Consider the following 24,122-nt stretch of genomic DNA (forward strand, 5'->3'; position numbering starts at 1 on the left):
CACCATTTTGGAACGTTGAATGTGTTTGATTGACTGCTGTCTCTGCACATTTATCAAGTCATATACTAAAAAAATGTACAATAATTTATGATATTGTTGGGTGTTGGATTATTATTTCACCATGAGAAAACTAGGGAATGAATGAAGATTCGTCAAAAGTAATGAGTGAGTGGAAATACTGGAGGTGTGGATTGGTCAAAGGCAATCTGTCAATGGCTATATTTCTTTCATGTCTTCATGAACGGCGTGGTGTACTGTACATTATTTGTGAATAATTCAGTGTATCGGCAGCTAGATGAAACACAAGTGAAATGCACAGTTACATGTTTTATAAGCACTAGGAAGAAGTTTCACCCTCATCATCAAAGCTAAGTTATCTTCAATGGCAACCTAACTTCAAAATGGAATGAATGGTGCGTTTTGCTGCCCTACAGCCTCGCTGACCAGAATGAGCAAGCCTAGTAGGAAATAAAAATGATGCCCTTTATCTGGCTAAGAAACTTGGAACCAATTTCCCAACACTGCCCTCTTTAATTGGGACCTTTCTAATGATAGCTGTGGAATTTAATTTAGCTCTGTTGGAGATTCATTTAGCGCCTAAACTCATTTAAAAGTAATTATACTAACTCTTCTAGCCGTGGAAGCCAAAATAATGGGCAACTGGGCATTTTTATACATGACCCTAAGCATCATGGGATGTTAATTGCTTAATTAACTCAGGAACCACACCTGTGTGGATGCACCTGCTTTCAATATATTTTGTATCCCTCATCAGAGAGGAAGAGGAAGAGAGAGGCCCAACGTGGCAGAAAATCTGTCTCCCTCCAGCAGGTGGCAATTTTTTTGTTGTTTCGCCCACCAAGCAAGGAGTTTTTGTATGGAGGTCAATGAGAGAGTGTCAAATTTGGTCAACAAAAAAAATGTATGTCTTATTTGCTTTGTGAGGTTTATTTGATCGAATACAAGTTTCGTAATGCTTAAGTTGTTACGAGTGTACTTATATAAGTATGACACGTAACATCCCGGAAACCTTGAGAAAAAACGCTTTATATTGGAGTTGTCTCGAGGTGGCTGTGCATATTCATGGTTTGAAGCTAGTAGCATAGCATCTCTCTCCATTCAATACAGGCGGCTGCCGTCAACAATCCGCATTGAATATTCAAAAAAGGATTACTATAGTGAGCTGTATCCACCAATCCAAAGAAAGGATAGGCGGGAGCTAGACAGCCCACCGTGCCGCTTTGTGGATAATGACACCCATTGTTAGGGCTGAGAGACATGTATCTTGTCAGTATATCCATAATCTTTGCCCTCATTTAATCAAGTGTTTCCTTTATTTTGGCAGTTACCTGTACTTCACAAAGGTGCCTGTGGTACCAACATGCTACTGTACATGGTAAAAGCACCAGCAGGCTCCATCGGTTTACAATGTCTGGTCCTGAGCCATGAGTCTGTGAGAGATGAGACAGGGTTAATGTATTCTAGGGAGTTTTTCCTAGCCACCGTGCTTCTACATCTGCATTGCTTGATGTTTGTGGTTTTAGGCTGGGTTTCTCTATAGCACTTTGTGACGTTGGCAGAGATAAAAAGGGCTTCATAAATACATTTGATTGATTGATTGATTCAGATTGCTGCGTGAGGTAATGTGGGCTTACTTTGGGTTGCGTGCGGTGTTGGGCCAGAGACAGATAGATGTGCAGACGTTCAGTGGGAATGAATGTAAGATCAGCTGAGCTCTCACTGTAGGCACTTCAAATCAAAAATGAAATAAAATTTTATTTGTCACATGCACCAAATACAACAGGTGTAGAACTTACAGTGAAATGCTTACAAGCCCTTAACCAACAATGCAGTTTTAAGAAAAATAAGTATTGCGGGGCACATTGATATTGTTGGCTTGGTGAGACAGGCATAGGTCATGCCAGAGTCTAGGAGGAAGGAGGGAGTTGACTGGACTGGAAACAACCAGGCAGTGGCCAATTATATTCCTCTTCAGTCAGTTCAAAAATATGAATTGGAATTCAATTAATTCAATTTATCAATTCAAAATCACCCATCATTTTTCTGTGTGGACTGTTCAATTCATGACGAAATTCATTGAGTTGAAATTGAATTGACTCCAACCCTGATCCTCTCAAGATGTTGACATTATAGCATAATAGCACGCTTTCCCCAAAATAGGCAGACTCATTTTTATTTTTGACATATCTTTCCTAACACCTGGCAGGTGTTGGCCCATGGGTCAACTAGGGGACAGCTAGGGGTCAGACAGGGGTCAGTCTGAATGAACCTTCAGGTTTCATAAAAGCATTGTTGTCAGGTAAACTAAAATAAACTAGATGTTTTGTTGTTTATAGTATGTCTGTATATGTTAGTGAGATCTACAATATCAATGTGAAGTGGACTGATTGTCCTGGTAACTGTTGGGTCTTTTTCCGTGTCACAGGGACAAATAATAATTAGAGAATCGCATGCACAACACACATATTTGTACACGTTTTGTGATAATTTTGTTAATTAATGATTTCACTCTCAGATAGATCAAATTCATATTCAACACAGCACACTCGATGAAGCAAAATTAACAGCCAGCATCTTGAAGGGAACAAATATGCACTGCTATACGCTACGGCTATTTTCATATTCCCCTGTGGATTTAACTGCATCATTGTAATGCATTAAATGTTTATTCATAAATCTAATTTACAAGCTTTTTAATACAGTTCTCATCTCTCCCAAGGGTACGTTACATGGAAATGGTTGTTCCATTCCACTGAAGGGGATTGTAGTGTGTGCAGTTGACTTACTGCTTCTCTGCTCAGCCTTGTTTTTGTTTACCTCTGCCTCTGGTGCATATTCCTACCTGATGTAATTATATGCTGGCATGTTTATTTATGGTGAGCTTATGGCTTGCCATTAACATAATAAATACAGCCGGAGAGTGGAAGTCAGAAGTCAAATCAAATCAAATTGTATTTGTCACATGCGCCAAATACAACAGGTGTAGACCTTACAGTGAAATGCTTACAAGACCTCAAACAACAATGCATTTTTAAGAAAAATACCTAAAAAATAAATAAATAAATAAAAGTAACAAATAATTAAAGAGCAGCAGTAAATAACAATTGCGAGGCTATATACAAATCTTGTCTGCTAAATGAACTAGTGTAGCCCACAGCCATTTAGCATAGCCAGATCAGGACCTTACATAAGGACAACTCAGAGTATGCTATTCTGTTCTTCTGAAATAGACTACATTTTCTTCATATCAGTCTTCTTTAGACCTGTCTAAAATTATGATGGCTTTATTGTGAAGGTGTAGGCTATATTACATGTGTTTATTAGACTTTTCAAAATGGAAATGTTCGAAAGGTCTCCATCAGCAGCTTGTAGGCCATGTGTGGAAGCCAGGAGATGCTAAATGTGTTTATGTTAATTAACGGTCAATTACCGGGAGACCGACAGTTATTTCCTTGACAATCACCGGCTGACGAAATGTCATGACCTCCAAAGCCCTATCCATGGCTATTGCAATTCAAGTTGTTTACTAACTTGTTGGATGAGAGCTTGTAGGAAAATGTCAGGTCACCTCTCAACAACAAGTATTGTAGATGGTGATAGAAGTCTGATGCTAGAATTCCTTCACACATGCACTGAGAGAAAGCGATATAAAAATGAAGATCAGTATTTACATCACATAGGCCGGTTTCTCCCTTCCAGGCCACATGAGCACTCAATCTGCCACCTCAGTATTCGCCACTTTACCTTGAAGTGAATCAGTAGTGTTGTTAGTGTACTGTATATGCCAATTATGTTGATATTTCCAGTATGACACTGTTACCCTTGTGTCTCTGAAGATCACTGAGCCTCTCCAGCTTCCTCCGGCATGTTATTCTTCCGGAAGATACTGCCTGGTTACTTTGTTCGTCAAAACACAGTCCTGTGAAGACAAGGTAAAAATACTGCAAGCTAGCACCAGGCAGGTAATAGGTGTCTGGCAGGATAGCCATGGGTGGGGAATTTTGTGCTGAATTTCCACACAACGTATAAGGAGAAGAGACGTTTAGCTCCCATGACTTATTAGATTTTTCATCCCTGTTGACATTTTTCTACATCGTAAGACAGGGGTCCCCAGCTGGTGGCCCACGGGCCGAATTTGGCCCACGTTCCATTATTAAAGTGGCCAGTGAATTCAAGTCTATGTACAGTATACATGGCAGCAGCCTCTAATGTGCTAGTGATGGCTATTTAACAGTCTGATGGCATTGAGATAGAAGCTGTTTTTCATTCTCTCGGTACCATCTTTGAAGCACCTGTACTGACCTCACCTTCTGGATGATGGTGGGGTGAACAGACAGTGGCTCGGGCGGTTGCTGTCCTTGATGATCTTTTTTTCCTTTCTGTGACATCGGGTGCTGTAGGTGTCCTGGAGGGCAGGTAGTTTGCCCCCGGGGATGCGTTGGACAGACCGCACCACCCTCTGGAGAGCCCTTCGGTTGCGGGCGGTGCAGTTTCCATGCCAGGCGGTGATACAGCCCGACAGGATGCGCTCAATTGTGCATCTGTAAAAGTTTGTGATGATTTCTTCAGCCTCCTGAGGTTGAAGAGGCGCTGTTGCGCCTTCTTCGCCTCACTGTCTGTGTGAGTGGACCATTTCAGTTTGTCAGTGATGTGTACCCCCGAGGAACTTGAAGCTTCCACCTCCTCCACTGCGGCCCCGTCAATGTGGATAGGGGGTGATCACTCTGCTGTTTCCTGAAGTCCACGATCAGCTCCTTTGTTTTGTTGACGTTGAGTGAGAGGTTATTTTCCTGGCACCACACTCCCAGGGCCCTCACCTCCTCCCTGTTGGTAATCAGGCATACTACTGTTATGTCGTCTGCAAACTTGATGATTGAGTTGGAGGCGTGCGTGGCCATGCAGTCATGGGTGAACAGGGAGTACAGGAGGGGGCTGAGCATGCACCATTGTGGGGCCCCAGTGTTGAGGATCAGCAAAGTGGATGTGTTGTTTCCTACCTTCACTACCTGGGGGCGGGGTTCAGACCCAGGGCTTCAAGCATGTGGGGACAGCAGACTAGGAATGGGAGAGATTGAATATGTCCGTAATCACTCCAGCCAGCTAGTCTGCGCATGCTCTGAGGACGCGGCTAGGGATGCCGTCTGGGCCGGCAGTGTTGCGAGGGTTAACACGCTTAACTGTCTTACTCACGTCAGCCACGGAGAAGAAGAGCCCACAGTCCTTGGTAGCGGGCAGCGGGCCACGTCAGTGGCACTGTGTAATCCTCAAAGCGGGCGAAGAAGGTGTTTAGCTTGTCTGGAAGCAAGATGTCGGTGACATGGCTGGTTTTCCCTTTGTAGTCGTTGATTGTCTGTAGACCCTGCCACATACATCTCATGTCTGAGCCATTGAAATGCGACTCCACTTTGTCTCTATACTGACGTTTTGCCTGTTTGATTGCCTTACGGAGAGAATAACTACACTGTTTGTATTTGGCCATATTCCCAATCACCTTGTCATGGTTAAATGCAGTCATATGCGCTTTCAGTTTTGTGCGAATGCTGCCATCTATCCACGGTTTCTAGTTAGGGTAGGTTTTAATAGTCACAGTGGGTACAACATCTCCTATACACTTCCTGATAAACTCAGTTCCGTATCAGTGTTTTCGTCAATGTTATTCTCAGACGCTACCCGGAACATATCCCAGTCCGCGTGATAAAAACAATCTTGTAGCGTGGATTCTGATTGGTCAGACCAGCATTGAATAGTCCTTAGCACGGTTACTTGCTGTTTGAGTTTCTGCCTATAGGAAGGGAGAAGCAAAATGGAGTCGTGATCAGATTTGTCAAAGGGAGGGCGGAGCAGGGCCTTGTAGGCATCCCGGAAGTTGGAGTAGCAGTGGTCGAATGTTTTAGCAGTGCAAGTTCTGCAGTCAATGTGTTGATATAACTTTGGTTGCATTTTCCTCAAATTTAGTTTGTTAAAATCCCCAGCTACAATAAATGCGGCCTCGGGATATGTGGTTTCCAGTTTGCATAAAGTCCAGTGAAGTTCTTTGAGGGCCGTCGTGGTAACTGCTTGAGGGGGAATATACACGGCTGTGACTATAACCAAAGATACTTATCTTGGAAGGTAATATGGTCGGCATTTGATTGTGAGGTATTCTAGGTCAGGTGAACAAAAGGACTTAAGTTCCTGTATGTTATCACAATCACACCATGAGTAGTTAATCATGAAACATACACTCCCACCCTTCTTCTTCCCGGAGAGATATTTATTCCTTTTAACTCTACAGCATACAATGACATTCTAGACAATTCTGTGCTTCCAACTTTGTGGCAACAGTTTGGGGAAGGCTCTTTCCTGTTTCAGCATGACAATGCATCCGTGCACAAAGTGAGGTCCATACAGAAATGGTTTGTCGAGATCGGTGTGGAGAAACTTGACTGGCCTGCACAGAGCCCTGACCTCAACCCCATCGAACACTATTTGGATGAAATGGAACGCAAACTGCGAGCCAGGCCTAATCACCCAACATCAGTGCCCGACCTCAATAATGCTCTTGTGGCTGAATGAAAGCAAGTCCCCGCAGCAATTTTCCAACATCTACTGAAAAGCCTTTCCAGAAGAGTGGAGGCTGTTAAAGAAGAGGGAACTAACTCCATATAACATGCAGAAGTCAATATACTTTTGGTCATGTAGTGTATATGTGATCGTATACAAATGTAAGCAAGATTTGAAATTATTATGTTTTAGTCAAATATTATATCTGTTTGGGCTTCTATCGGTCAATTGGCAGTCTTCAAATGATTTGTAATTATGGTCCGGCCCCCTGACCATCCGTTCAAGAAAAAAATTGTCCCAAGGATGAATGTAGTTGATGATCCCTGTATTACTTACTGGGGAGGTAGTTACTGTAGCCGATGGCTGACTTATTACTGGATATCTTTTGACTTTTTTGTATAATGAACAAAAATATAAGAGCGGCGCCTCCCGAGTAACGCTTGAGGCGTCACTACAGACCCGGGTTCGATCCCATGTTGTGTCACAAACGGCCGTGACCAGGAGTCCCATAGAGCAGTGCACAATTGGCCCAGCATCGGCTGGATAAGGGGAGGGTTTGGCCGGGGGGGCTTTACATGGCTCATGGCGCTCTAGTGACTCCTTGTGGCGGGCCGGGTGCCTGCAGGCTGACTTCGGTCGTCAGTTGAACGGTGTTTCCTCCGACATATTGGTGCAGCTGACTTCTGGATTAAGCGGGCGGATGTTAAGGAACGCGGTTTGGCGGGTCATGTTTTGGAGGAGTTGCAGCTATGAGACAAGATCATAATTGAAATTGGGAGAAAAAGATGGTACTGCGTTAGAAAGCTATGTCCCATTTTCTTCATGAAATCTTTCACATTTTCAAATTACAGAACAGTTTTCCTACTTCTTCATAGGGATCCTGAAGCAAGACATTTCTTAGACTACATGTTCTTCGTATAAAATCGCATCTTAGTGGCATTTGCTGCTGTCGGACATGATAATATGTTAATATAAATATCCATTGCTGTTGAGGAGAACACAGGTGTCACTGTCATCTTACACGGCCTGAAGCGTTGATGATTTCAGTCTTAACTAGTTGGCTGTTATTCTAGATGGAATGATGGTCGCTCATCTGGCGAGCGTGATGGATGAAAACCTGGGGCACAGACGGCAACCTGACATTTGCTGGCAATTATCTTGTTTAATCACGGTCTACTTACGCAGGTGGGTAAATTCAATCAAAATTTGAATGGAGATGGCTGACACAAAACAATTATTTCACACTAATGCCCATAACATTACCATGTGTCTGTTTGTTTAGTTTTTGGATGCAATGGCACAAATCAAAAAAAGCCATTTGCCTGTTTCTTATAAAGAATGCAATTCTATTTTAGAACAGACTTTTCCCACCCAACACAATAAGTGACATGACCTTGGTATGGGATTCATTCAGCATGTGGAATGTCCATGATCTTGTCTGAAACCTCAGATGCCCATTTCCAGCAGTACTGGAGACAAATATCCCTCTCTCAACTCTGTGCTCCCATCAGCTGAGCAGTTTCCTTCAATGTCAAAAGTGTTGACATGGACAACCACCCCAGGAAACAATTTTCATGTACTCATAACTAACAGAGAATCTAGTAGGTGGCTGATTTAAGGATGAAACCCATTTGTGTGTTCCAGTATTGAGTCATGGTGTCTCTTGTAGACCATAATAGGAATTGAACAGCCTCTTGGAGCGGATCCATCAGGAGGGAAGAGACCGCATGCAGAGTCTTGGCAACCATCCCCAACTTAACAGTTTACAGTTTGACTTGACATTTCTGTTATTGACGTTTCTCAGGGCCATGGCAACTGGTCTGTGGTTTCCACACGTTATTTGTAACCACTGTCCAAGTATTGCATGGTCATACTGACACTGGCATTTCAATGACTTAGAAATGTAAATCCTTACAAAGTGGTGTTGAAAAAAATGTTAAATAATCTAGGGCCAGTTTTTCCGAACCACATGACCGGACCACATGACCAGACAAAAAGCCCTGACAAGGAAAAGCTATGGACCCTTGTTGTCACTTCTATCATACTGGTGATGCATTGTAGCTGGAGAGAGAGAGTGAGAGGGGGAGGGGGGGGGCAACTCCCATACTGTCTGTGTCTCTCCAGCAGTGCATCTCTGCATCAAGCAGGGCTATTGTGACCTGGCCCCCATCCTGCCACAGCAGGAGACATAGTTGAAACAGAACGACTGATACACACAGCAAAGATTAGCTCAGCACTCCTCCTACTGCAAATCAAATAAAATCACATTTTATTGGTCACATACACATGGCTAGCAGATGCTAATGCGAATGTAGCAAAATGATTGTGCTTCTAGTTCTGACAGTGCAGTAATATCTAACAAGTAATCCAACAAATTCACAACACCTACCTTATACACACAAATGTAAAGGGATGAATAAGAATATGTACATATAAATATATGGATGAGTGATGGTCGTGCGGCATAGGCAAGATGCAGTAGATGGTATAGCATACAGAAAAGACATATGAGATGAGTAATGTAGGATATGTAAACATTATTAAAGTGCCGTTATTTAAAGTGACTAGTGATAACTTTATTAAGTCAATTTATTTAAGTGGACAGAGATTTGAGTCTGTATGTTGGCAGCAGCCTCTCTATGTTAGTGATGGCTGTTTAACAGTCTGATGGCCTTGAGATAGAAGCTGTTTTTCAGTCTCTCGGCCACAACTTTGATAGTTTTCCCCCGGTGATGCGTTGTGCAGACCGCACTACCCTCTGGAGAGCCTTGTGGTTGAGGGTGGTGCAGTTGCTGTACCAGGCGGTGATACAGCCCGACAGGATGCTCTCGATTGTGCATCTGTAAAAGTTTGTGAGTGTTTTAGGTGACATGCCACATTTCTTCATCCTCCTGAGGTTAAAGAGGCACTGTTGTGCCTTCTTCACCACACTGTCTGTGTGGGTGGACCATTTCAGTTTGTCCGTGATGTGTATGCCGAGGAACTTTCTATCTTCTCCACTACTGTCCCGTCAATGCGGATGGGGGGGGGGGGGGGGTGCTTCCTCTGCTGTTTCCTGAAGTCCACGATCATCTCCTTTGTTTTGTTGACGTTGAGAGAGAGGTTATTTTCCTGACACCACACTCCCAGGACCCTGTAGGTCGTCTCGTCATTGTTGGTAATCAGGCCTACCACTGTATTGTCGTCTGCAAACTTGATGATTGAGTTGGAAGCGTGCATGGCTACGCAGTCATAGGTGAACAGGGAGTACAGGAGGGGGCTGAGAACGCACCCTTGTGGGGATCAGCGGGGTGGAGATGTTGTTTCCTACCTTCACCACCTGGGGGCGGCCCGTCAGAAAGTCCAGGACCCAGTTGCACAGGGCGGGGTCGAGACCCAGGGTTTGGAGAGTACTATGGTGTTAAATGCTGAGCTGTAGTCAATGAACAGCATTCTTACATAGGTATTCCTCTTGTTCAGATGGGATAGGGCAGTGTGCAGTGTGATGGCGATTGCATCGTCAGTGGACCTATTTGGGCGGTAAGCAAATTGGAGTGGGTCTAGGGTGTCAGGTAGGATGGAGGTGATATGGTCCTTGACTAGTCTCTCAAAGCACTTCATGACAGAAGTAAGTGCAACGGGGCGATAGTCATTTAGTTCAGTTACCTTAGGTTTCTTGGGAATAGGAACAATGGTGGCCGTCTGAAGCATGTGGGGACAATAGACTGGGATAGGGATTGATTGAATATGTCGGTAAACACACCAGCCAGCTGGTCTGCTCACTCTCTGAGGACGCGGCTAGGGATGCCGTCTGGGCCAGCAGCATTGTGAGGGTTAACACGTTTAAATGTTTTACTCACGTTGGCCACGGAGAGGGAGAACCCACAGGCATTGGTAGCGGGCCGTGTCAGTGGCACCGTATTGTCCTCAAAGTGAGCAAAGAAGTTGTTTAATTTGTCTGGGAGCAAGACGTCAATGTCCGCGACGGGGCTGGTTTTCTTTTTGTAATCCGTGATTGACTGTAGACCCTGCCACATACGTCTCATATTTGAACCGTTGAATTGCGACTACTTTGTCTCTATACTGACGCTTTGCTTGTTTGATTGCCTTGTGGAGGGAATAGCTGCAATGTTTGTATTCGGTCATGTTTCCAGTGGCATTGCCATGATTAAAAGCGGTGGTTCGCGCTTTCAGTTTTGCGCTAATGCTGCCATCAAAACACGTTTTCTGGTTAGGAAAGGTTTTAATAGTCACAATGGGTACGACATCTCCGATGCACTTGCTAATAAACTTGCTCACCGAGTCAGTGTATACATCAATGTTATTGTCTGAGGCTTTCCGGAACATATCCCAGTCCACGTGATCGAAGCAATCTTGAAGCGTGGAATCCGGTTGATCAAACCAGCATTGTATAGACCTGAGCAGTTCTTTCAGGGCCGATGAGGTATCTGCTTGGGGGGGGGGGGGGGATACACTGCTGTGACTATAATCGAAGAGAACTCTCTTCGAAGATAATACGTTCGTCATTTGATTGTAAGGAATTCTAGGTCAGGTGAACAAAATGACTTGAGTTCCTGTATGTTGTTGTGATTACACCATGAGTCATTAATCATAAGGAATACACCCCCGCCCTTCTTCTTACCAGAGAGATGTTTGTTTCTGTTGGCGCGATGCATGAAGAAATCGGACTGCTGTACCGACTGACAACATATCCCGAGTGAGCCATGTTTATGTGAAACAGAGAATGTTACAATCTCTGATGTCTCTCTGGAAGGCAACTCGTGCCTTAATTTCGTCCACCTTGTTATCTAGAGATTGGACATTGGCGTGTAATATGCAGGAAAGCTTTGGATGGTGTGCTCGCCTTCTGATTCTGACCAGTAGGCCGCTCCGTCTGCCTCTCCTGCAGCGACCACGTTGTTTTGAGTCGGTCTCTGGGATAAAATCCCATGCTCCAGTTTCAACTGTTCTGCCTGCGGCTATGGAACCCTGACCTGTTCACCGGACGTGCTACCTGTCCCAGACCTGCTGTTTTCAACTCTCTAGAGACAGCAGGAGCGGTAGAGATACTCTTAATGATCGGCTATGAAAAGCCAACTGACATTTACTCCTGAGGTGCTGACTTGCTGCACCCTCAACAACTACTGTGATTATTATTATTTGACCATGCTGGTCATTTATGAACATTTGAACATCTTGGCCATGTTCTGTTATAATCTCCACCCGGCACAGCCAGGGTGGCCACCCCTCATAAGCCTGGTTCCTCTCTAGGTTTCTTCCTAGGGAGTTTTTCCTAGCCACCGTGCTTCTACACCTGCATTGCTTGCTGTTTGGGGTTTTAGGCTGGGTTTCTGTACAGCACTTTGAGATATCAGCTGATGTAAGAAGGGCTATATAAATAAATTTGATTTGATTTGATGTCCAGGGTGGAGGTCCTAACAAAGGATCCGCTTCGGGAAAGATATTTTCCTGGTTGTAATGTTGGTAAGTTGACATCGCTTTTATATCCAATAGTTCTTCCCGGCTGTATGTAATAACACTTGAGATTTTCTGGGCTAACAATGTATGAAATAATACATAAAAAAACAAGGACCTGAAGCGAGGCGACCAGCCTGGGCTGAAGAAGCTGGGTTCTGCAGCCCTGGCTTCTTCAGCCCTGAGTTCTGCAGCCCTGGCTTCTTCAGTCCTGAGTTCTGCAGCCCTGGCTTCTTCAGCCCTGAGTTCTGCAGCCCTGGCTTCTTCAGCCCTGGGTTCTGCAGCCCTGGCTTCTTCAGCCCTGAGTTCTGCAGCCCTGGCTTCTTCAGCCCTGGGTTCTGCAGCCCTGGCTTCTTCAGCCCTGAGTTCTGCAGCCCTGGCTTCTTCAGCCCTGGGTTCTGCAGCCCTGGCTTCTTCAGCCATGGGTTCTGCAGCCCTGGCTTCTTCAGCCCTGGGTTCTGCAGCCCCGGGTTCTGCAGCCCCGGGTTCTGCAGCCCTGGCTTCTTCAGCCCTGGGTTCTGCAGCCCCGGGTTCTGCAGCCCCGGGTTCTGCAGCCCCGGCTTCTTCAGCCCTGAGTTCTGCAGCCCTGGCTTCTTCAGCCCTGGGTTCTTCAGCCCTGGATTCTGCAGCCATGGGTTCTGCAGCCATGGCTCCTTCAGCCCTGGGTTCTGCAGCCCTGGTTCTGCAGCCCTGGGTTCTGTAGCCCTGGCTTCTTCAGCCCTGAATTCTGCAGCCCTGGGTTCTGCAGCCATGGGTTCAGGGCGTACAGCTTGTCTTGATCAAGCTGTCAAGCAAAAGGGAGATTGTAAAGGGTTTATAGTAAGCCATTAATAAACAGTTATAACTCAAAGGTTCACATTGCATGGTTAGAGCCATCAGCACATTCTAACCAAAAGACAGATGAATAACTGACTGTACATGTCAGTGGAGGCTCCTCAGAGGAGGAAGGGGAGGACCATCCTCCTCAGTGAATTTCATTAAAAAATATATTTTTAAACATTGAAAAGGCTATCATTTTTATATAAATCTATACTAAATATATTAACATTTCACCAAATAATTGATTAAAACACACTGTTTTGCAATAAAGGTTTACAGTAGCCTCGACAGCACTTTGTAGGGTAGCACCACGGTGAAGCTGGAGGACAGTTAGCTTCTGTCCTCCTCTGGGTACATTGACTTCAATACAAAACCTAGGAGGCTCATGGTTCTCACCCCCTTTCCATAGACGTACACAGTAATTATGTTCTCTCTACCTGTGTGCACCTATGCTGTAAACTTTTAGGTTTTAGCAACCTCATGATGGGTAGAGAGAAAATTTGAGTAACATGTAGTAGCCTAAACCTATCGTTGTTACATTGAACTGGGTGAATGGAATATGAATGACAGTCATCCAAAATGCTGTAATAGAAACAAGGCCATGCTCATGAGAAGAAAGAAAAAACGTCCTCCCTCATCTTAAACAGCACCGACCTCCACTGGTACATGAATAATGACAGCTGGGATTAGCAGAACAGGCAGATTTGTTCTTCAGTTGAGTCATTGGCGGTCATAATAATTAGCATAATTAGCATATTGGCAATAATACAGTACATACGCAACAGAAACCTCAGTCTACATTTTCCGGTTGGAACTCAAAGTGCAAGATAACTGATCAACTCGAACTTAATTTTTAATGTGACAGAATGTATAGACAATATGGACAGTTTATGGATAGAATATGTAGTATAAGAATAATATATGAAGACTAATATATGTAGAGCAATAGTTAAATAGGATAGGCCTGGACTAGAATACAGTATATACAGTCGTGGCCAAAAGTTTTGAGAATGACACAAATATTAATTTTCACAAAGTCTGCTGCCTCAGTTTGTATGATGGCAATTTGCATATACTCCAGAATGTTATGAAGAGTGATCAGATGAATTGCAATTAATTGCAAAGTCCCTCTTTGCCATGCAAATGAACTGAATCCCCAAAAAACATTTCCACTGCATTTCAGCCTTGCCACAAAAGGACCAGCTGACATCATGTCAGTGATTCTCTCGTTAACCCAGGTGTGAGTGTTGACGAGGATAAGGCTGGAGATCACTCTGTCATGCTGATTGAGTTCGAATAACAGACTGGAAGCTTCAAAAGGAGTGTGGTGCTTGGTATCATTGTTCTTCCTCTGTCAGCCATGGTTACCTGCAAGGAAACACGTGCCGTCATCATTGCTTTGCACAAAAAGGGCAGGCAAGGATATTGCTGCCAGTAAGATTGCACCTAAATCAACCATTTATCGGATCATCAAGAACTTCAAGGAGAGCGGTTCAATTGTTGTGAAGAAGGCTTCAGGGTGCCCAAGAAAGTCCAGCAAGCACCAGGACCGTCTCCTAAAGTTGATTCAGCTGCGGGATCGGGGCACCAGCAGTACAGAGCTTGCTCAGGAATGGCAGCAGGCAGGTGTGAGTGCATCTGCACGCTCAGTGAAGCGAAGACTTTTGGTGGATGGCCTGGTGTCAAGAAGGGCAGCAAAGAAGCCACTTCTCTCCAGGAAAAACATCAGGGACAGACTGATATTCTGCAAAAGTTACAGGGATTGGACTGCTGAGGACTGGGGTAAATTCATTTTCTCTGCTGAATCCCCTTTCCGATTGTTTGAGGCATCCAGAAAAAAGCTTGTCCGGAAAAGACAAGGTGAGAGCTACCATCAGTCCTGTGTCATGCCAACAGTAAAGCATCCTGAGACCATTCATGTGTGGGGTTGCTTCTCAGCCAAGGGAGTGGGCTCACTCACAATTTTGCCTAAGAACACAGCCATGAATAAAGAATGGTACCAACACATCCTCTGAGAGCAACTTCTCCCAACCATCCAGGAACAGTTTGGTGACGAACAATGCCTTTTCCAGCATGATGGAGCACCTTGCCATAAGACAAAAGTGATAACTACGTGGATCGGGGAACAAAACATCAATATTTTGGCTCCATGACCAGGAAACTCCCCAGACCTTAATCCCATTGAGAACTTGTGGTCAATCCTCAAGAGGCGGGTGGACAAACAAAACCCCACAAATTCTGACAAACTCCAAGCATTGATTATGCAAGAATGGGCTGCCATCAGTCAGGATGTGGGCCAGAAGTTAATTGACAGCATGCCAGAGCGGATTGCAGAGGTCTTGAAAAAGAAGGGTCAACACTAAACATATTGACTCTTTGCATCAACTTCATGTCAATAAAAGCCTTTGACACTTATGAAATGCTTGTAATTATACTTCAGTATTCCATAGTAACATCTGACAAAAATATCTAATGACACTGAAGCGGCAAACTTTGTGGAAATTAATATTTGTGTCATTCTCTAAACTTTTGGCCACGACTGTACATATAAAGTAGTTAAACCAGTATGTGAACATTATTTAAAGTGTTCAGTGTTCCATTTTTAAAGTGACCAGTGTTCCATGACTATGTACAGTACATAGGGCAGCAGCATCTAAAGTGCATGGTAGAGTAAGCATATATATATACACAGTTAAAGTCGGAAGTTTACATACACTTTAGCCAAATACATGTAAACTCAGTTTTTCACAATTCCTGACATTTAATCCCAGTAAAAATTCCCTGTTTTAGGTCAGTTAGGATCACCACTTTATTTTAAGAATGTGAAATGTCAGAATAATATTAGAGAGAATGATTTATTTCAGCTTGTATTTCTTTCATCACATTCCCAGTGGGTCAGAAGTTTACATACACTCAATCAGTATTTGGTAACATTGCCTTTAAATTGCTTAACTTGGGTCAAACGTTTCGGGTAGCCTTCTACAAGCTTCCCACAATAAGTTGGGTGAATTTTGGCCCATTCCTCCTGACAGAGCTGGTGTAACTGAGTCAGGTTTGTAGGCCTCCTTTCTCGCACACGCTTTTTCAGTTTTGCACGCACATTTTTGATAGGCTTGAGGTCAGGGCTTTGTGATGGCCACTCCAATACCTTGACTTTGTTGTCCTTAAGCCATTTTTTCACAACTTTGGAAGTATGCTTGGGGTCATTGTCCATTTGGAAGACCCATTTGCGTCCAAGCTTTAACTTCCTGACTGATGTCTTGAGATGTTGCTTCAATATATCCACATAATTGTCCTTCCTCATGATGTCATCTATTTTGTGAAGTGCACCAGTCCCTCCTGCAGCAAAACACCCCCACAACATGATGCTGCCACCCCTGTGCTGCACGGTTGGGATGGTGTTCTTCGGCTTGCAAGCCTCCCACTTTTTCCTCCAAATATTGCTATGGTCATTATGGCCAAACAGTTCTATGTTTGTTTCATCAGACCAGAGGACATTTCTCCAAAAAGTACGATATTTGTCCCCATATGCAAACCGTAGTCTGGCTTTTTTATGGTGGTTTTGGAGCAGTGGCTCCTTCCTTGCTGAATGGCCTTTCAGGTTATGTCGATATAGGACTCATTTTACTGTGGATATAGATACTTTTGTACCTGTTTCCTCCAGCATCTTCACAAGGTCCTTTGCTGTTGTTCTGGGATTGATTTGCACTTTTCACACCAAAGTACGTTAATCTCTAGGAGACAGAATGCATCTCGTTCCTGAGCGATATCACAGCTGCGTGGTCCCATTTTGTTTATACATGCATACTATTGTTTGTACAGATGAACATGGTACCTTCAGGCATTTAGAAATTGCTCCCAAGGATGAACCAGACTTGTGGAGGTCTACAATTTTGTTTTCTGGGGTCTTGGCTGATTTCTTTTGATTTTCCTATGATGTCAAGCAAAGAGGCACTGAGTTTGAAGGTAGGTCTTGAAATACTTCCACAGGTACACCTCCAATTGACTCAAATTATGTCAATTAGCCTATCAGAAGCTTCTGAAGCTATGACATAATTTTCTGGAATTTTCCAAGCTGTTTAAAGGCACAGTCAACTTAGTGTATGTAAACTTCTGACCCACTGGAATTGTGATACAGTGAAATATATGTGAAATAATCCGTTTGTAAACAATTGTTGGAAAAATTACTTGTGTCATGCGCAAAGTAGATGTCCTAACCGACTTACCAAAACTATAGTTTGTTAACAAGAAATTTGTGGAGTGGTTGAAAAACGAGTTTTTGACTCCAACCTAAGTGTATGTAAACTTTCGACTTCAACTGTATATACAGTACCAGTCAAAAGTTTGGACACCAACTCATTGAAGGGTTTTTCTTTATTCTTACTATTTTCTACATTGTACAATAATAGTGAAGATATCAATATGTGAAATAACACATTTGGAATCATGTACTAACCAAAAAAGTGTTAAACAAATCAAAATATATTTTAGATTTTAGATTCTTCAAAATAGCCACCCTTTGCCTTGATGACAGCTTTGCACTCTCTTGGCATTCTCTCAACCAGCTTCATGAGGTAGTTGGAACATTGCTGCGGGGACTTGCTACAGTTCAGCCACAGGAGCATTAGTGAGGTCGGGCACTGATGTTGGGGGATTAGGCTTGGCTCGCAGTCAGTATTCCAATTCATCCCAAAGGTGTTCGATGTGGTTGAGGTCAGGACTCTGAGCAGGCCAGTCAAGTTCTTCCACACTGATCTTGACAAACCATTTCTGTTTGGACCTTGCTTTGTGCATGGGGCATTGTCATGCTGAAACAGGAAAGGGCCTTCTCCAAACTGTTACATCCAAGTAGGAAGTCCAGAATCGTCTAGAATGTCATTGTATGCTGTATGCTGTTGTACAATGATTTCCCTTCACTGGAACTAAGGGGTCTAGCCCGAACCATGAATAACAGCCCCAGACCATTATTCCTTCTCCACCAAACTTTACAGTTGGCACTATGCATTTGGGCAGGTAGCGTTCTCCTGGCATCCGCAAACCCAGATTCGTCCGTCGGATTGCCAGATGGTGAAGCAGAAAACACATTTCTACTGCTCCAGAGTCAAATTTGTTATTATTATAAAAAATAAAAAAACACCTTTATTTAACCAGGTAGGCTAGTTGAGAACAAATTCTCATTTACAACTGCGACCTGGCCAAGATAAAGCAAAGCAGTTCGACACATACAACAACACAGAGTTACACATGGAGTAAAACAAACATACAGTCAATAATACAGGAGAAAAAGTCTACATACAGTGTGTGCAAATGAGGTAGGATAAGGGAGGTAAGGCAATCAATAGGCCATGGTGGCGAAGTAATTACAATATAGCAATTAAACACTGGAATGGTAGATGTGCAGAAGATGCATGTGCAAGTAGAGATACTGGGGTGCAAAGGAGCAAGATAAATAAATAAATACAGTATGGGGATGAGGTAGTTGGATAGGCTATTTACAGATGGGCTATGTACAGGTGCAGTGATCTGTGAGCTGCTCTGACAGCTGGTGCTTAAAGCTAGTGAGGGAGATATGAGTCTCCAGCTTCAGTGATTTTTGCAGTTCGTTCCAGTCATTGGCAGCAGAGAACTGTAAGGAAAGGCGGCCAAAGGAAGAATTGGCTTTGGGGGTGACCAGTGAGATATACCTGCTGGAGCGCGTGCAATGGTGGCGAGCTTTACACCACTCCAGCCAACGCTTGGCATTGCGCATGGTGATCTTAGGCTATTGTGCGGCTGCTCAGCCGTGGAAACCCATTTCATGAAGATCCCGACGAACAGTTATTGTGCTGACGTTGCTTCCAGAGGCAGTTTGGAACTCGGTAATGAGTGTTGCAACCGAGGACAGGCAATTTTTACGCGCTACACACTTCAGCAGTCGGCAGTCCCGTTCTGTGAGTTTGTGTGGCCTACCACTTCGCGGCTGAGCCGTTGTTGCTCCTAGACGTTTCCACTTCACAATAACAGCACTTACAGTTGATCGGGGCAGCTCTTACAGGGCAGACATTTTACGAACTGACTTGTTGGAAAGGTGGCATCCTATGACGGTGCTACGTTGAAAGTCACTGAGCTCTTCATTAAGGCCATTCTACTGCCAATGTTTGTCTATGGAGATTGCATGGCTGTGTGTTACATTTAACATTTACATTTAAGTCATACATTCATACTTTTTTTTTGTACTGGTCCCCCGTGGGAATCGAACCCACAACCCTGGCGTTGCAAGCGCCATGCTCTACCAACTGAGCCACACGGGACCTTCACGGGACCTTCTGTTCAATTGTATACACCTGTCTGCAACGTGTGTGGCTGAAATAGCCGAATCCACTAATTTGATGGTGTCCACATACTTTTCTATATATAGTGTATTTAAAATAAGTCATGGTCTATTTTTACTTCAATAAGAGAGAGGAAGGGTAGCCTAAATGATGGCCAGGCACACTCCAAGGGCATGTGTTTGAACTAGAGGCTGGAGCCTTTTAGTTAGCTATCCTCTATCTATCCAGTGAGACTTGATTGGATATTAAAAGTCCTTGGATTCAAATCAATTAGGTTGTGCTTGTTGGCAGACCTTGTTGGCATGGTCTAGGTCTGCCGACTGTTATACATATTTCCAAATTGGATTGCTCGCTCATCCTTCCCATCCGTCTCATCCTAGCAACAGCCGTTCCCATAGTAACTTCACTTGGGATGAACGGTTCCCCTTAAAGAAGGATAAAAGGTTGACTAGACTATAAAATCCCCTCATGCCTTTTTTTGTAGAGACAATATTTTTCACTTGGCTACATTCATAACACTGTACAGAAACTGTTTGGATCAGCATTGTTTCCACGTCATTTCAACCAACATTTCAATGTGATGACGCTGAAGCAATGTGGAAAAGGTCATGAACGTAAGGAAATTGTTTCTTTTTTCAACAAACTTTTAACCTAAATCTAATGACATGGGGATATTTTTCGTTCATTTCACGTTGATTTCAAGTTAGTTGACAACTCAACCAAATGTAAATCAAAACTAGACGTTGAAATGACATCTGTGCCCAGTGGGATAAAGCTTAATTGAAATGAACGACCTAAATGGAAGGGTTTGGGATCCATTAAGCTGTGTAGACATTAGGTGATTGAGGGCATCACAGACTGTCTGTTTCATATTGTAGGCTACACCCTCACTAGTACAGACTGTCTGTTTTATATTGTAAGCTACACCCTCACTAGTACAGACTGTCTGTTTTATATTGTAGGCTACACCCTCACTAGTACAGACTGTCTGTTTTATATTGTAGGCTACACCCTCACTAGTACAGTCTGTTTTATATTGTAAGCTACACCCTCACTAGTACAGACTGTCTGTTTCATTTTGTAGGCTACACCCTCACTAGTACAGACTGTCTGTTTTATATTGTAGGCTACACCCTCACTAGTACAGACTGTCTGTTTTATATTGTAGGCTACACCCTCACTAGTACAGACTGTCTGTTTTATATTGTAGGCTACACCCTCACTAGTACAGACTGTCTGTTTTATATTGTAAGCTACACCCTCACTAGTACAGACTGTCTGTTTTATATTGTAGGCTACACCCTCACTAGTACAGACTTTCTGTTTTATATTGTAGGCTACACCCTCACTAGTACAGACTGTCTGTTTTATATTGTAGGCTACACCCTCACTAGTACAGACTGTCTGTTTCATTTTGTAGGCTACACCCTCACTAGTACAGACTGTCTGTTTTATATTGTAGGCTACACCCTCACTAGTACAGACTGTCTGTTTCATATTGTAGGCTACACCCTCACTAGTACAGACTGCCTGTTTTATATTGTAGGCTACACCCTCACTAGTACAGACTGTCTGTTTCATATTGTAGGCTACACCCTCACTAGTACAGACTGTCTGTTTCATATTGTAGGCTACACCCTCACTAGTACAGACTGTCTGTTTTATATTGTAAGCTACACCCTCACTAGTACAGACTGTCTGTTTTATATTGTAAGCTACACCCTCACTAGTACAGTCTGTTTTATATTGTAAGCTACACCCTCACTAGTACAGTCTGTTTTATATTGTAGGCTACACCCTCACTAGTACAGTCTGTTTTATATTGTAGGCTACACCCTCACTAGTACAGTCTGTTTTATATTGTAAGCTACACCCTCACTAGTACAGTCTGTTTTATATTGTAAGCTACACCCTCACTAGTACAGACTGTCTGTTTCATTTTGTAGGCTACACCCTCACTAGTACAGACTGTCTGTTTTATATTGTAGGCTACACCCTCACTAGTACAGACTGTCTGTTTTATATTGTAGGCTACACCCTCACTAGTACAGACTGTCTGTTTCATATTGTAGGCTACACCCTCACTAGTACAGTCTGTTTTATTTTGTAGGCTACACCCTCACTAGTACAGACTGTCTGTTTTATATTGTAGGCTACACCCTCACTAGTACAGACTGCCTGTTTTATATTGTAGGCTACACCCTCACTAGTACAGACTGTCTGTTTCATATTGTAGGCTACACCCTCACTAGTACAGACTGTCTGTTTTATATTGTAGGCTACACCCTCACTAGTACAGTCTGTTTTATATTGTAAGCTACACCCTCACTAGTACAGACTGTCTGTTTTATATTGTAGGCTACACCCTCACTAGTACAGATTGTCTGTTTATATTGTAGGCTACACCCTCACTAGTACAGACTGTCTGTTTTATATTGTAGGCCACACCCTCACTAGTACAGACTGTCTGTTTCATATTGTAGGCTACACCGTCACTAATACAGTCATCATGAACATGATGACAGAGAATTTGTAATTTAATTGAAAATGACAATGGATAGAAAAAACCTAAACACGTTTATCACTCTTGGAGGGATGAATAAACTAACACAATTAGACCTCCCCACACAACATGCAGTTCTCTTTGGCTTTTCAGACATTGTTACTGGTTATTGTTTATGGTCAGGTCCTATTTTCAAAGGAGTGAACTTCATCAGTAACACTTTGGTGTGATTTATTTGTTGGGAAATAGTTGTATTTTTCTTGTCTCTGCAGCTCTTGATAGATGAGCAGCTAGCTACCTGTTGAGCCGGTGGCATGTGGACGTTTTCTCCTCGTCTCATATCTTGAAATATCTCTTTCTTCCTCAACGTCATTGTCTCCTCATCCTGGAACATCCTTGACATCCTTTTTATGAGGTTACTTGAGAGCTTCAAACCGCTCTATATATAGTTTATCCCATAATGATGAATCAGTCGGACTGAAATAATTAAATGAGATAAACCAGCATTTTCAACAGGATCATAATCTCACTAGGGGTGTCCATTTAATGGAGAAATATAGAAAGATCCCTACATTAAAAACTCTCTGCAGCACCTACTTTCCCTGTCTATCCGCTAATAGCACAGGTTACAGTATCACTGAGGAGACCTAGTTTCACTGCAGTATAACAAATAAGGAAAACTTTTTTTTCCTTGCAGATAGATAACTCCCTAATATAAACTGTTTACTGTTCCAATAACTCATGTTGATACTAAAAGAGCCTTTGACTGTCGTCTGTGGCTCTGTGTGTTTAGACTGCAGCGTCCCAGGTATCTCGTTAGCAATAAGTCACACTGACGGAGTCGTTCGGTCGGCCAGGACTGAGGGGTCGTCATGGAGACATCAGGCGCAGTCCTAAATCGCCGTGGCCTTTTTCTCCTGTCTCTGTCCGCAGCAGATGCACATGCTCCTTTTCCTCTAACTGTTGTTTATGTCGTTTGACTTCAAATCAAATTTGATTTGTCACATGCGCCGAATACAACAGGTATAGTAGGCAACACCCATAGACCTTACAGTGAAATGCTTACTTACAAACCCTTAAAACCAACAATGCAGTTTTAAGAAAATACCTAAAAAGAAAGGTAAGAGATAAGAATAACAAATGATTAAAGAGCAGCAGTAAATAACAATAGCGGGGCTATATACAGGGGGTACCGGTACAGAGTCAATGTGCGGGGGCACCGGTGTCAAGGTAATTGAGGTAATATGTACATGTAGGTAGAGTTATTAAAGTGACTATGCATAGATAATAACAGAGAGTAGTAGCTGCGTTCCAGAAGATGGGGGGGGGGGGGGGGGGGGGGGGCAATGCAAATAGTCTGGGTAGCCATTTGATTAGCTGTTCAGGAGTCTTATGGCTTGGGGGTAGAAGCTATTTAGGAGCCTCTTAGGGCCTTCCTCTGACACCGCCTGGTATAGAGGTCCTGGATGACAGGAAGCTTGGCCCCGGTGATGTACTGGGCCGTACGCGTTACCCTCTGTAGTGCCTTGCGGTCGGTCGGAGGCCGAGTAGTTGCCATACCAGGCGGTGATGCAACCGGTCAGGATGCTCTTCACTCCACACTTTGCATGTCTGTTTTCCATATCTTTTCAATGTCTTTGTCCTTTTCCATGTCATTTAGGAATTTCATATGTGCTTGTTGAAAGGATTCGCCGGTACTATTGTATATACTTTTTAGACAGTGGTTTTGAAAGTAGTGCCCACAAGCCAAAAGTGGTCCCTGGAAATTGCGTACTACGTCACATACAGTATGTGCAGATATGTGCATCACGTCATTGCTCTCTCTCTCACTCACGTGTGGTTGCATCTTGCTAACTGTCACTCAAATGGTTGAACTCAAATTTCTAGGAGGCTGCCCCACTTGGAGGAAAATGGCGCAGCACAGCTTCCAGAAAAATAGTTGGTTTCAATCTAGGGATTTCGTGGCTAATTGAGGTAACACAGTAATTCTGCTCATAGACTATGCATGTGTAAACTGCACATTGACCCAAAGCGGGATGTTTAAAAAATACTTTGTAGTCACCAAAGTTCCGGAGCATGTCGTTAATAAATTACTGTGGCTCTAAAGTAAGTGGCCTGTTTACACAGTGAGATGATGCCATTAATTCTACCTGAAACCGAGACCCCACCTACAGTATGTGTCCATATAGTGAGGTTTAGCAGCCATCTGTTTCCACTGTCTCCAAACACACCTATTTAATGCATGCTACACAGAGAAGACATACAGCCAGCCCAGGGTGAATCATCATTTAACATGGTCGCTCAAACAGTGCTGATTTACTCAACCATTGATGAACCAGGCTTTCAGCGGCTCTGCCGACTCCACTTTGTTCTCCATTTACCCATTGATCCATGTCAAGCCAACAGCTCTCTCGGTAAGTAAATGCTAGAGTAAAGACAGGCCACCTTGGTGAGTGCCAATAGTATGAGAG

At 43.5% G+C, this 24,122-nt stretch overlaps 1 protein-coding gene across 1 annotated transcript in view; it reads left to right on the top strand.

The window, feature by feature from the left end:
• LOC120020360 (potassium voltage-gated channel subfamily D member 3) overlaps positions 1-24,122 on the top strand; it is a 103,203-nt gene that overhangs the window by 12,276 nt on the left and 66,805 nt on the right. The window lies entirely within an intron of this gene.

Source organism: Salvelinus namaycush, chromosome 2 (assembly GCF_016432855.1).
Source record: "Salvelinus namaycush isolate Seneca chromosome 2, SaNama_1.0, whole genome shotgun sequence".
NCBI lineage: Eukaryota > Metazoa > Chordata > Actinopteri > Salmoniformes > Salmonidae > Salvelinus > Salvelinus namaycush.